We start from the raw sequence: 13884 nt of genomic DNA on the forward strand, positions 1-13884 counted from the left end.
CTAACTGAAATGCTAATGCTTGAGTTCTACCTGCTGTTCCTGCCACTGCTTGTGCTTATTTTCATGAATCTCAAAAGAATGTAGTTTTATTTAGGAAATTCAGCTTCCTCTCAAAATTAAATTGAAACTTGACTTATTTGGGGAGGGAATAAAGAGAACTGACAGATGACTCCCTTCTGAGCATAGGTCACCCTCATTCAGAAGTATAGAATGATTAAGTACGGACACCACTTTTTGCTTTTGTGTCCTTGATTTATCTGTTTGTTACAGTGCTCACATGAACAAAGTTAACATTTACAGAATGATACAACTCTTATTACCATTACTCAAAGGACTGAAGTTAATTTTGTTGAGACTTTAAACTTTTGATTCAAAATCATTCAATTTAATGGATTTATGAACAGAAACAGCAGCACTATGATTGCATGGAAATTCACAAGGAACATGGCACAACAGCATCATGTGCACTAAAACTAGAAGTTTATACCAAAGTCTGTGCAGCCATATTAAAAAATCACTATTTTGCACAATAGCATTCAGCTCATGCTTGTTATTATTTAAAAAAAGAAAAAAAGTGTCATACTAAGTGTTCAGTTGTTCTTATATGCTTGATAAACTCAAAGAATACATTTTGGAGGAAAAGAAAATCTCAATAGTAAAACTATCTGAAGAATAGTTACCAGGCAGAGGTCATAGATTAAATCTGGAAATGAAGGAGGATGATAAAAAAAAAAAAAAAAGTATAACAAATGTATCTCAGTTCAACCTCCCAAACTAGCAAAACTGAGAAGCACTCAAAGAAAACTGTTAAAAATTAGTCTAATCAAAGTTGAAGTAAAATGAACAGTTCTCTTACTGTGATAGTTCAGATACGTGTCTGGGCCCAATCAAGATGGTCAGAGAAGCTCTTTTATACTCAAGGTCATTAAAAATACCCAATACTCAACAGATGTCACACAGTCCTTGGCTTTTTAGACTACAGACCTCTGTCAGCTCTCAGAATTGCTCATAAAAGTTTCACATGAAATCACTATAAACACAAGATATTTCCTGAGTTGAACAGAGGCCTGCCTTGAAGAACAGCTGAAATGATCACGACCTTGAAGATCACTAGCTTGTCTTGTATTACCAAAGAAAGAAAACATAGTTTAAGAACACAGTAACCATATTCACATAATACAGACCACAGTTTGAAGTTGAATCAAAAACATGCTCACATTTGATTTGATAATACTGAAATCATAAGACTGTAGGTGAAAACTGCAGCACTATTTTTAAATTTGAAGAGCTTCGTTGTCATTGTTTCTCACTTTGAGGTCTAATAACGTGAATATTTATGCTTTTCTGGTAATCTTGACAACTGATGTGGAAATTAAGGAGATAAAAACTTTATATAAATATGTAACGTATATATAACAAACAACAAATACAAAGAATTTAGTGAGGCCTTTATATTCAACCTTTACCCAAGAGAAATGTTCAGTGCTCCCAAACTCAAGTGCTTGTGCTATTTCAGCAGCACAGAAGTATCATTTCAGTTCACAAAGGCAACTACTGCATAATAAGTTCACTTCGTAAAAAAAATGTCTGGCCTAAGTCAAGATTTTCATTGGAATTATTTGTACCTCAGAATAACAAAGATCGTAGCAAAATATTTTAGTCAGACCTTCCAAATCTCACTACTCTAAATTGTTCCAATTCAACCACATTTTAAATGCAATAAAATTCAGCAACTATATCATCTATATCATACACTTACCAGTCTTTTTCCCATAAGTCTTGAAGCCTAAAAGTTACCATGGAAACAAATTCTACATTTCCACAAATTGGAACTGTCAGTTCGAAACAAAAGAAAACCAAAAAAAAAAATGATTAACTCATTGCTAACTGCACTTCATCGAAGTTAGTAATGCCTAAGCAGCTTGTAGGTTGTCAGACATAGTAGGTGTTACAGTAAAATTAATCAGGGATACTAAGTAGTATGGTTCTCATAAGGATTTCTTAAAATAATAATGCTAATAACAAAAAACGAAGCATCACTTTCCTCCAGAAAAAGCATTTCACAATGTATTTACAACGTGCTACTGCAACAGTTAATGTGTGATAAGAGTACCACAAAACCACAAGTTATTCTATTACCTAAATTAAGGCAGGAACACCGGTAGAAGCTTTGGACTCAAGCAGCATATATACCCAGTTATGCCTATCTCAGAGATCTAACAGAGAGATTAAATCTCTCACAGCTTTGGTTTCCTATCTGTAACATGGTGGTAACAGTGCTTTTAATAGCAGATAATACTTTGAGAATGATGCAGCATGTGCTATCTGCACAGCTTCCTAATCATGCAACACCATACAATTAAATGATGTATAACACTGTACAAATGTCATATTGTACTTTATTTGTTTTATGATGGTTATCTGCAATACCCGAGAAACACAAAGAAACTGCAGTTCCCAAACTTGTTTCTTACATCTCTAGAAGTAACCAAATGGATCTCCTGCTATGCATTTTAGATTAAAGTCTGATATATATCATATTATACATGGCCTAAGAACATACATGTGAAAATTCAAGTAAGAGTGCTAAAGTCAAAAACATGCACCACTGGGGATCAGATACTCTCCTTTGGTCCATAGAGTTTCTCCTGTGGCTAGAAGGCATCACTCTCCAGTTTAATTTGATATATTATTTAAATGTTCATTATTTATTTTTACTATCTTTTATCACTGTAGTGATTTTGTATATTATCTTCTGAAAACGCCAATGAATGTTCCAGTCCTGGTATGGCTCAGGTAGTGTGAATTCCTGCCAGTTATAAACCAGTTTCAAAGTATTAATGTCACTGAAGTATGTCAGATAGACACTATTCTTAACCTAAGTGAGACTTGAAAACACATTGTAGAACAATAGTGGTAAGGTTTTTCACCTCTGTTTCAGCAGGCACTTCAAAGAGATGCTTGAAAGGTAACAAGCCATTCATCAGGAGTTTCAAACTTGTAAGGTAAGTAAGCACATAAATTGAAAAAGTTCAAAATCAGGAGTTAATCAAGACAGCAGATCCATGGAATAAGCTACATTCCAATCCTGACAGGATCGGAAAAAAATGCACAAAGTATTTGTTGACATTGATCGTGTTATGTTTTAGGACTTGGCTGTACAAACATACAGAAAATGAATGTTTCCAAAAAGGTTAAATGTAACCTCAGTGTATAGCCTAAAACTTAAGCCATTTCTGCTTTTCTTTTTTTTTTCTTTACTATTCCTTAATTTTCTCTTATTAGAATTATTCTTATAAAAATATTGTTTTCTTCAGCCTCAGTTGCAAAACAATAAGGCTACAAAAAAGACAGCAAATACCTAAATCTCTACATTTCTTTGCTCTACATACTGCATATCCTTCCTTACTCGGGAAGGGAGAAATCTTTAAAGAAGTCATGGCTTTCATGCTTCATGGTACTTCTCTCTCCCTCAGTGTTTTCAACATAGGAGATCTTTTTGGGGGTCCCATTTACTCGTTTTAAAACACGTTCCCTCAAATGGGCTGCCAGATATTTCCATTTACTGAAAATCACTTTTGCAGTCAGGCTGAACTCAGAACAACAAACTTTAAGTCCTAGCATTGCTTTAACTAGATGTAATTAACATTTACCAACACATGTAAAATGCTGTAACATCTTTCATTCTCTTGAAAATCAGACAACAATTAAAGGAGACATTAGCATTGGTTTCTCAGATAAAAAGAAACGGAGATATTGTATTTCTGAGAACTGCTAACAGCTTGCTCTTATTTTAAAAGTGCCTTCCAACAATAGACCTAGTTCCATCCACTTCTTTTCTTCTGTGAAGGGCACAGAGTGCATACTCAGTTGGCTTAACATTTCTGAGATTGTCAGTGAGGACACAAGACAAAAGTCAACTGGGCTAGCTTTAGCATTGACATTTTCCTTCTCTTCCCCCTTCATGCCTTTAAATTGCTACAAAATATGTTTAAATTGTATCTTCAGAGAAAATTGAAATAGTATGTCTTTTCTGAATCTACTCTCTACTGTCAGAATACCTTCATTAAAACTGTGTCCTCAAAGAAAAGCCTTCCAAAATTTAGTACTTCCTTCCTTAAGAAAATCAGCTGGATTAAGAGCATGCATATTTAGTTACTAAAATACAAAGTAGTATGATTAGGAATTGACGACAAAAAAAGTTCTGTAGGAACAAATGGAAAAATAAATATTACTCCACAATTACATGCAGAACTGACTTGTTTGTTCCTGTGAAATGTGTAACCTTAGTTTTTTTAATAGTCTTATCTGCATTGTCATTTTTCCAGGCTTCTACAATCACTGTTGGTAAATAAGTGCTCTCTGGTTACCTACCACAAAATAAACCATTCTCCATGAACCAAATAAAAACACATCTTCCAAAAACTGTACACCCTGGGGAAAAGGGCAACTGGACATTCTGCCAGAATTGGCTATTTACATTTAACATCTATAGTCCATCAAATTTTCAGGAAACAATATTTAATGTGATCTAATTTTAAATCTTATGCTGCCAGTGACCTTTGAACTCTGGAAGTATTGCTGCTGTCCATATGGCAAATGTAATTATGGAATTTGATTGTAAGCAATGAAACTACTTTAACTGACACCCATGTATATTTGTTATAGTTTCTATGTAAATTAAAAATCAATGCCAATTTCAGCTCCCAGGACAAAACTTTTTATTAAACTGGTTATTTCTTTTGAACTGGAGATATTCAGAAGCAAATATTTTGCAGAACATACAAATTTAGTTTTAAAGCATATTGTAGTTTGCACGCATGACATTTTTCTTAAATGTCTGGAATTGGAGATACACAGAAACAAACATATTGCAGAATGTACCTTTTTTTTAAAAAAAATTATATTGTAGTTTGGAGGCATGACATTTTTCTTAAGGTTTGTGTGTCTCACACTTCTGCACACACACAGAGACAAACCCCATCAATTCTACACTGCCTTCAGGATATTTTACCTTTAGCTGATTTTTTGATTGATTGCCAAGCATGCTTCATAATGATTAAGTGGGATATGATTGTATTATCTGATTCCAATTCTACGATGTATTATAGGTATCCAATACAGCATTATAACAAAATCCAAAATAAGGGTAACGTGATTTTTTAAATTATTACTTTTTTTTTTTTTTTCATAGAAGAGTCCAGATTTAGGAAATATTTCAACCTTGTTGCACTTTCAAGGAAATGCTTGACAAACATTGGTGACTTGTTTCTTTCTTATTATATTATTTCTTTGTCTCCATCCTCACTGATTGAATATTGGAAAGCTCAGTATAAATACAGATATCTAAAACTACAACTTCATTCTACAATGGACAGTATCTTAAGTAGAGTCTATCAAAATATTTCGCCATCTGCTATCTGACTCTGCATAAATTCTGTTAAATTTCAGGATAGACTTTGAAATAGCCATAAAATCTGCTGTGGGGGATGGAAGGTGATAGCTGTGGTTTCAGACCCACAAACAGCATGCCGCTTTGTGTGAGATATTTGTACGTTGCCATAAGAATCGTAAGCTGTATTTTTCCCTAGAAGGAAAAAAGACAGAAATATATTTTGAAATGACCTTTTGTGTTGAAACGGTGTTAACCATATAAGCTACATACTGAATAAAGATTGATTGAGGAACAATGAAGAGAATAAGAACACTTACAGCTCAAAGGTCCTGCTCTCACACACAACACAGGGCCACATCTGATCTCGCAGTGTTTTATCCCTCTGTGACCACATAGACCTCATTAAGCTTCATCCTTTATACAAACACAAATGAATATATAAGTAGAAAGTAAAGAGCTGCACAGATTTTTCACAAGAAAAAGGTGGAAAACTCTTAATCAGGAATCAGCAGGCTACCGTGCCAATTTTGTTTTCAAAGGCTTTTGTTTGTTCACACTGTACTATCTTTATCAATACAGCTAATTTACATCACAGGTGCAAAGCATCAAAATCCAGAAACACCAGAAATTTTGCCTTTCAAAAAAAAATAGCATTTCTTACCTGCAAAGGGATCTCAGTATCTAAATCGTGTCTCTCTTTTAACTATAAGCAGTGCCAGCCCTTTACAATCATTTCTTCTTTGCTTTCTGTCAATTGGAGAACTCTCTTCTTTCCTACATCCTCTCCGAGCAGCATTAGTCAGACATCACAAAATATCTAGGTTCTGCAGTGAAGACTGTTACCATCCCTCCTCATTCCAGGTTCTTTTCAGTAAAATGGGTTTAGGAAGAACAGAAATGAGATAAAATCAAAACATTAATAAAACTTCAAATATAATTGATTTATTCTGCTTTGAAATAAATTGATTTTTTTAATTAATGATTTTATTATATGTAACAACTCATGAATTAATTCCTTCTGTAAATAAAATAATGAGAAGAAAATAAGTTACAAACTCAATATTGTAAATACTATAGAGGCCCAGTGTAATCCATCATACCTGTAGTTACATTTTGCTCTGCAAACAAATTGTCAACATGTAATTTGCTTTTGATGTAGGCTAAGAGCACTTTATCATGTTAAAGCTTATTGATGCCTGTAAGGCCCTTTTACCTACAGATGTTTCAAATGTAGTAAAATAATGAAACACTAATCTCTAAGACTTTTATTCTATAATAGATGTTGGGTTTTTTTCCTCACTAAATCAATTCAAAGGCTAATTGGGGTGGAAGGTGACTATCTCTAGCGGTTATAAATACATTTGCATTGCTATCAATCTTTTACAAGACTGATGTTTAACGAGGCTGAAGAGCTCAGACCAGCCTGAGGGGCCACGCTGCGAACTTGTAGTCAATGCTGCCATCAAGTGGCAGAACAGGGAGTTGCAACACCCCTCGTTTTCCTGTTTTATTGTACATACTCCCCAATAAACGTACGTAATAAAGGTTAGACTTTTCCAGCATGCAGACTCTTTTGCCCAACTCTGTTGGCCACATGAAGCTCCATCCATGACGGTCTACCATAGACAGTTATGACAGGAGGAAGCAAAAAACCCATGGAGATTTCAGACAGATAACCTCAAGGTTCAAGCAGTCCACAGGGCGTCATTGACCTCTTCATCCCTTTATGGTTGAACCATAGTCCACACAACTTTTTAACCACCCAGAACAAATGCAAGTACACTCCCTTCTCTTGGCAACTTATTTTTTCCCTTGGACTTGATTTGTCTGTGAACTTAAGTGGCTCTTTGCTCCATGCATCACTTCTGCATGGACAGCTTGCAATGAAGTGTATCTTCTTGAGGAAAGAATAATCTAAAGCAATTCTTTTGTATACACCTGCAACTTTTACCCATCTCCAACTAGATAAGCATTACCCATGTAAGTGTCATAACAGAGAATAGCAAATACAAAATAAGCAAGGAACCAGCACAACCTTTATGACATTACAGCACTACTCTGTGCTCTCCAGACCTTTACAGACAGAAATTTAAAGTAGGCAATTGCTGATATGATGGAAGACTGTGTTTACTGAAACCAGCTACTATGACTGCAGAATCTTCCTTTCATGTGTCTAATGTTGCAGTAAACAGTTCATTAACCATAACTAATGGTATTAAAGTAGCAGGCAAGAAACTTGTATTGTCCTTTATTACCGAATGTTTTAAAGTGTGCTGTCACAAAGCAATATATTCCATGTAAATATTAATGCCATATCAGGGTACATCCCTGTGCAAGCAAAGACAAGCTTTTGTGTCAATGAACAGGCTAACAGGAGAACTGAAAGAGAATCATAGATTCATAGAACTGTAGAATGGCCTGGTTGAAAAGAATCTCAAAGATCAGAAGCAAAAGGCCAGGGGGAAATGCCATCATAAGGATACAGGATGCTCAGAATGGGTTACAATTTCTTACAAGAAGGAACACACGATGTTACTCAGCCAACCAAAAAAGAGTGTAAATCTGAATTTTGTTTAAAAGTAACTAGGGGCTTTGCTTGTCCCGTTATGAGAATAAAAAACAACAACCAGGTCTTGAGAAAACATTTTAAACATGAAACAAAAGAAAAGCACTATGAAAAGGATCACAGCACTGTACATTAAAGGAAGTTAACATGCCAGTGCAACCAACATATATATAAAGCATTGACAAAAAAAAAAAGAGAGAGAGAGAGAGAGAGAGATGAGGTTTTGGATAAACATAGTTGAACTAATCTAGGAAGCTTACCAGTAAGCTCTTCCAAGCATCTAGCATCTAAAGTGGTACACTGTAGAACATAGTATCATCAAAGATGCTGCATATACATATAGGTGCTTGAGTTCAGAAAGCAATCAGGCAAAGCAATGGGGAGAAAAATTAATCAAGGCTATTAAACAAGTAAATATGACTTCTGAAGGTGCAATCATGCTTAATGTTGAAAAAGGTGACTACTGAGAGATGCATTAGTACATTCTTAGGCATCTGATAGTAATCACTGCTAGTGAGAGAATACTTCACCAAATGTACATTCAGTCACTACAGCCATGTTGCAGCAGATTTTTCAAACCCACAGCTGTTACACTCTCAATGTGATCCAAGCCTGTTTGGAAAAATTACATTTGAAAACAGACAGAGAAGTTCTTCAGAGAGCTCCCTATCATCACCCATCTAAGCCTTTCAGAGTTTAAAAGGTACTTCATTAAAAGCTTCAGATCCACTGGGCCGGGCAGCACTGTATATTCACATGAAATACCTGCCAAATTTCCATGCAAATTGATTTTGTGCCTTTAGCTTTGCACCTTCTTTCTTAGGTTTTGATGTTTCACTGCTGATTTGCTCGAACACCAGTGCATGAGCAATTAGTACAGTAGTTGCTGAAGGCAAGTTGCAAACAAGCATAATGTCAAGAATGATCATAAACTAACATTTCACTTATCCTAACACGAGACACTTGAATTTTAATCACCCTTGCTCTTCAGCAGCCATAAAGAAGAGAGAGTGAACAGTTTTAAGCTAAAAGTTGTAATAGATAGTTATTTATCTATGCTTTTTTATTGTTGCTTTCTTATTGTTTTGCTTGGATCCAAGAGCAGCACTCATATTTTAAAAAGACAGTTTTTCTTGCATAGAAAGACTATCCACATGGAAGATGATGCAGCTTTTCTGCAGAATCTGGCCGTAATCTATGCCACGTATTTCATTCAGAGGAAATGTCCTAGTTTTGTTGTACTATGTTACCATCTATTAAAACAAAATTGGAATTTTTCAGTCCAACAGCTTGCCTTGAAAGACTCTTATAGGCAGATTTGACCTTTACATTATGAATTTCATTTCATTATAAGCTCTTACATTTAGATTACTGCTTAACATGAACTCTCACTGAAACGTGACCCGACAATTACTATCTATATTTATTCATACTAAGCTTTCTGCTTAACAACTATCAGGCTAAAAGTGGTGTATAGTTACTAGAGAAATAATATTTCCTGCTATTTCAGACAATGAAGGTCATATCAGCTTCACATAAAAGGAATGGAAAAGTTTCATATTTTTTAACAGTGGCATGCAATTTAAATTCATTATTTTAATCACTGTAATGCAGTGTTGTCCAAAATTGTTTTTTTTCCTAACTCCCTTTTCGCGTAGACATCAGGCATATAGTTAATTATCATTAAGTACAAAACAGATTGGAAACTTACTGAACAATACAATTGGGGGAAAAAAAAAAAAAAAAGCTTAGATCTTACTGTGTCTGAGTTTTGTTTATTATATACATTATATTACCTTAATTTTATTTATAGACTTATTATTATTTACGTACTTATCCTCTTGGCAAAATAATTTTACCTTTCCAAATCCTGCATTCAAAAAAAGGATCCCAAGTATATTTATAAGCTATTTGTTTGGTATTTTTATAAACCAGACCAAGAAGAAAAACTGCACAGGTGTAGTTCCATGATGAAAGATATGATCAATTCCTAAATCGGTTTTGTCTGAACACTGGTGTCTCAGTTTCAATCTGGTCATCAGTACGCGGTAATTATAGCTACTGTGACAATTTATGTCTAACACATATCTACATTAGACTTCCACAGCATTTGGAAAGCTCAGGAAAGTACATGTTATTGACATGAAAAGGTGTCTATGAAAGTTGAACTCTTTTTTTTTTTTTTTTCTTTCTTTTTTTTTTCTAGTTAGGAACATTAGTTGTTATTTCTTTAAGCAGATAAACTTATTTAGAAATATACAGATACATTTTGTTGTGCTACAGTTCCATGAGAAACACTCACAGAAAATGCACTACTGCATAATTTAAAGCAATGCAATTTCAATAGTTTGTACAACATGCAAATATTTATAGCTTCTTAAAGAACAAATTTTCCCATCTCTTCTGCAGGCTGGTAACATGAAACACATATTGAACCTTCGCATGGTGTCAACATTTGCAACAGTTGCATATATTGAAAACAAGTCCATATTTGCTTTGTTCTTAAAACAATGCATTTTAGCCATAAAACAGAGCATTTTCTGAAGCACTTATTTCTCTCCTGGTTATAGCTCCTAATAATATAAATTGTATCAGGAGTTAGCTTTAATAATTGCAGTTACATGCACACATTACAAGAACTTTCAACAGACACCTGATTTTGCCACCACCTCATCTACTATGCAGACAAGATGCACTTCTTAATCAGGTAAAACTTTTACGTATCATTTTGTGTGTGCGTCTGTGATGAAGTTTTAAACAGTCGGATTTACTAACATGAACTAAATAAATCATAAAAATTCTCATGCTAAAATTGAGATTACGATTTCAACTGTAACTCTCTGCATTGCATGTATTACGTGATACAGAGCACACGTAGTAAGTACTAGCTCAAGAATATTGCTTTCTCACAGACATCCCACTCTTCTCCAGATTACAACTTGATGAGGGAACAATCTTCAGATTAATCTATACAATTTATGTTGATTTATTAAATTTTTAAAGTAATAATCTTCATGACAATTAAAGATCATATATATATTGCTATCAAGAGAACGAGTCTGGTAATCTTTGATGCCATTAGATGTCATCCCTTCCCCACATTAGAACATCATGTGGACCAGTGGGAGTTAACGAGTTAATGTTCTGGTTCCGTTTACTGTTGTGGACTCTTTGAGCTCCCTGATGGGACGGGAAGGGGCGGCATCCCCGGAGGAACTGGCGGGCAGAGGCAGTGGGGTGGAGCTGCGGACGGGAGCGGGAGCGGCTGCCTCTCCCCGCCTGGCCCGGCTCAGCCGTCTCAGCTCGCCGCGGAGAAAGCACGTGCTTTCCCTCGCACTATCGTGGTTTGACTCTGATTTTTTTTTATACTCTTCTCTCTCTCGTTTTGTTTGATTTAGTTAGATTCAGTAAATTACCCTTCCTCCTCAGATCGTCGCCATTGTGTTTTCTCTGTGTTAAAACTATCGGCTAGCTTTCTGCCCTTCCCCCCCTCCCTGAGCGCACGTGGCCCGGGGCCGGCCGGCTCGCGGCAAACCGTTCGTACCCCCCTTTTTTTCCTTTCTTCTTCTTTTTTTTTTTTTTTTTTTTTTTTTCTCTCTCCCTGTGGCCTGTGCCCCGGACTTACATCTAAGGATAACCCGTGACAACATAATGTCATGGTTTAACCTGGTTCAGCAACACAAAGGCATTCACTCACCCCACCCCTTTCCAGTGAGGTGGAGGAGAGAATGAGATAAAAAGTAGAATCTGTAGGTTAAGATGAAACCATTTACTAAGAGAAAAGGAAAATAGTTATGACAGTTTATATCTATACATATAATATATATATGTATGTATAAACGTATATTACAAGTGATGCACAAGGAATTTCTCACCACCCTCCAAACAATGCCCGGTTAGTTCTCAAGCAGCTGATGACAGCAAGATAGAATCCGACCTCCTTCAAATCTTCTTCTGCAGGAAGTCATATGGTAGAAAATGTGTAACTCAGCTGTCCTAATGTCTCTGCTTCTTGGGCCCTTTGCTGAGAATGGCCTTGGCCCTGTACAGCACTGCTTAGCAGCAACTATAAACATCAGAATGTTGTCAACATTGTTTTTCTCTTTGAACCAAAACATAGCACCATACCAGACACTCTGAAGAAAAATTCATCCCAACTGAAACTAGGTTACAGAATCACAGAATCACTAAGGTTGGAAAAGACCTATAAGATCATCCAGTCCAACCATCCACCATCACCAATGGTTCTCGCTAAACCATATCCCTCAACACAACATCCAAACGTTCCTTGAACACCTCCAGGGAAGGGGACTCCACCACCTCCCTGGGCAGCCCATTCCACTGCTTGACCACCCTTTCAGAGAAGTAGTATTTCCTAATATCCAGCCTGAATCTTCCCTGGCGCAGCTTGAAACCATTCCCTCTAGTCCTATCACCGGTTATACGGGAGAAGAGGCCGACCCCCAGCTCGCTACAGCCTCCCTTCAGGTAGTTATAGAGAGCAATAAGGTCTCCCCTGAGCCTCCTCTTCTCCAGACTGAACAATCCCAGCTCCCTCAGCCGCTCCTCATAAGGCCTGTGCTCCAGACCCCTCACCAGTTTAGTTGCCCTTCTTTGAACACACTCCAGGGCCTCAACGTCTTTCTTGCAGTGAGGGGCCCAGAACTGGACACAGTACTCGAGGTGCGGCCTCACCAGAGCTGAGTACAGGGGAACAATTACTTCCCTACTCCTGCTGGTCACACTACTTCTGATACAAGCCAGGATGCCATTGGCCTTCTTGGCCACCCAGGCACACTGCTGGCTCATGTTTAGCCGAGCGTCAACCAACACCCCCAGGTCCATTTCCTCTACACAGTCTTCTAGCCACTCCGCCCCAAGCCTGTAGCGTTGCTTGGTGTTGCTGTGGCCAAAGTGAAGGACCCGGCATTTGGTCTTATTAAACCTCATCCCATTGGCTTCAGCCCAGCTATCCAGCCTGTCCAGATCAATACACTAACTCAATACATACTCCAAAAGTAATGTCTTCTGTTTTTATTATGTTGGCCCACAGCACCAGAGATGGATGTTGGTGGTATGGCAGTACAGGCTGAACCTTCCCGCTAACATTCCATTACATTTTGCTATCATGTGACACATGGCAGCAGAGGGGGGCAGTCTGATGAAATGGTATCTGACATTGAAATGCATATGAAGCAAAAGTGTGTCAATTATATTCTCCATGCAGAAAAAAAATTGCACACATTGACATTGATTGATGCTTGTTGAACACTTGTGCAGAATAAACAGTGGACGTTAACACAGTGATGGCTGTGTAGAGCATTTCAGCAGTGGAGACTGCAATAATTGTTACCTCCACTGGTGCAGATTTGTACAAAAGCAGCATGCAAGCACTTGCTCATCACTGGCAAAAGCACACAGGTAATGGTGGTGACAGTGCTGAGAATTTAGCAGAGAATCTCCTCTATCGAACTGTGTTGTTATGCTCTTCATATCACCTGTGACTCACCTGTTTACCTTGAACTTTGAAAGCCCCCAGAGTCACCGTGCAAAAGCTAACTTAAGCTGCAGTAGGCAAGCATACAGCCCCTAAACTTTTAATTTAAGCAACGAGAAGGAATCAGATACTTTTCATAAAAACAAACCAAAATAGATCCAAGTCAAAGGACTATGAATCGTCTCCCACTTTATCATACTACTCATTGTGAGGACCTCAGAAAGCCAACAGCCCATCGCAAATTTTCCCTCTTTCTTCTTGAAGATGACAGACTGTCAGCTTTAGGATCCACAGGGACATTGCAAGTGGAAGCATTTATACCAAATAAAAGGTGTCAATATTAAGAAGTTTTTGAACAGCAATTCAAAATGAGAGTGAACTAATTCAATAAATGAGGATTAGATAATCTGCACTATTAGGTACTTA

General features: G+C 36.9%; 1 long non-coding RNA gene across 1 annotated transcript; it reads right to left on the bottom strand.

Annotated features, from left to right (window-relative positions):
• Positions 1–4715: 4715 nt before the first annotated feature.
• LOC116226076 (uncharacterized) lies at positions 4716–6253 on the bottom strand. Its single transcript, XR_004166228.2, has 3 exons — positions 6057–6253; positions 5713–5809; positions 4716–5587 (listed from the first exon to the last, which is right to left on the bottom strand). It is a non-coding gene; the product is annotated as an uncharacterized LOC116226076 (long non-coding RNA).
• Between the last annotated feature and the right edge of the window lie 7631 nt (positions 6254–13884).

Source organism: Phasianus colchicus, chromosome Z (assembly GCF_987193195.1).
Source record: "Phasianus colchicus chromosome Z, bPhaCol1.hap1.1, whole genome shotgun sequence".
NCBI lineage: Eukaryota > Metazoa > Chordata > Aves > Galliformes > Phasianidae > Phasianus > Phasianus colchicus.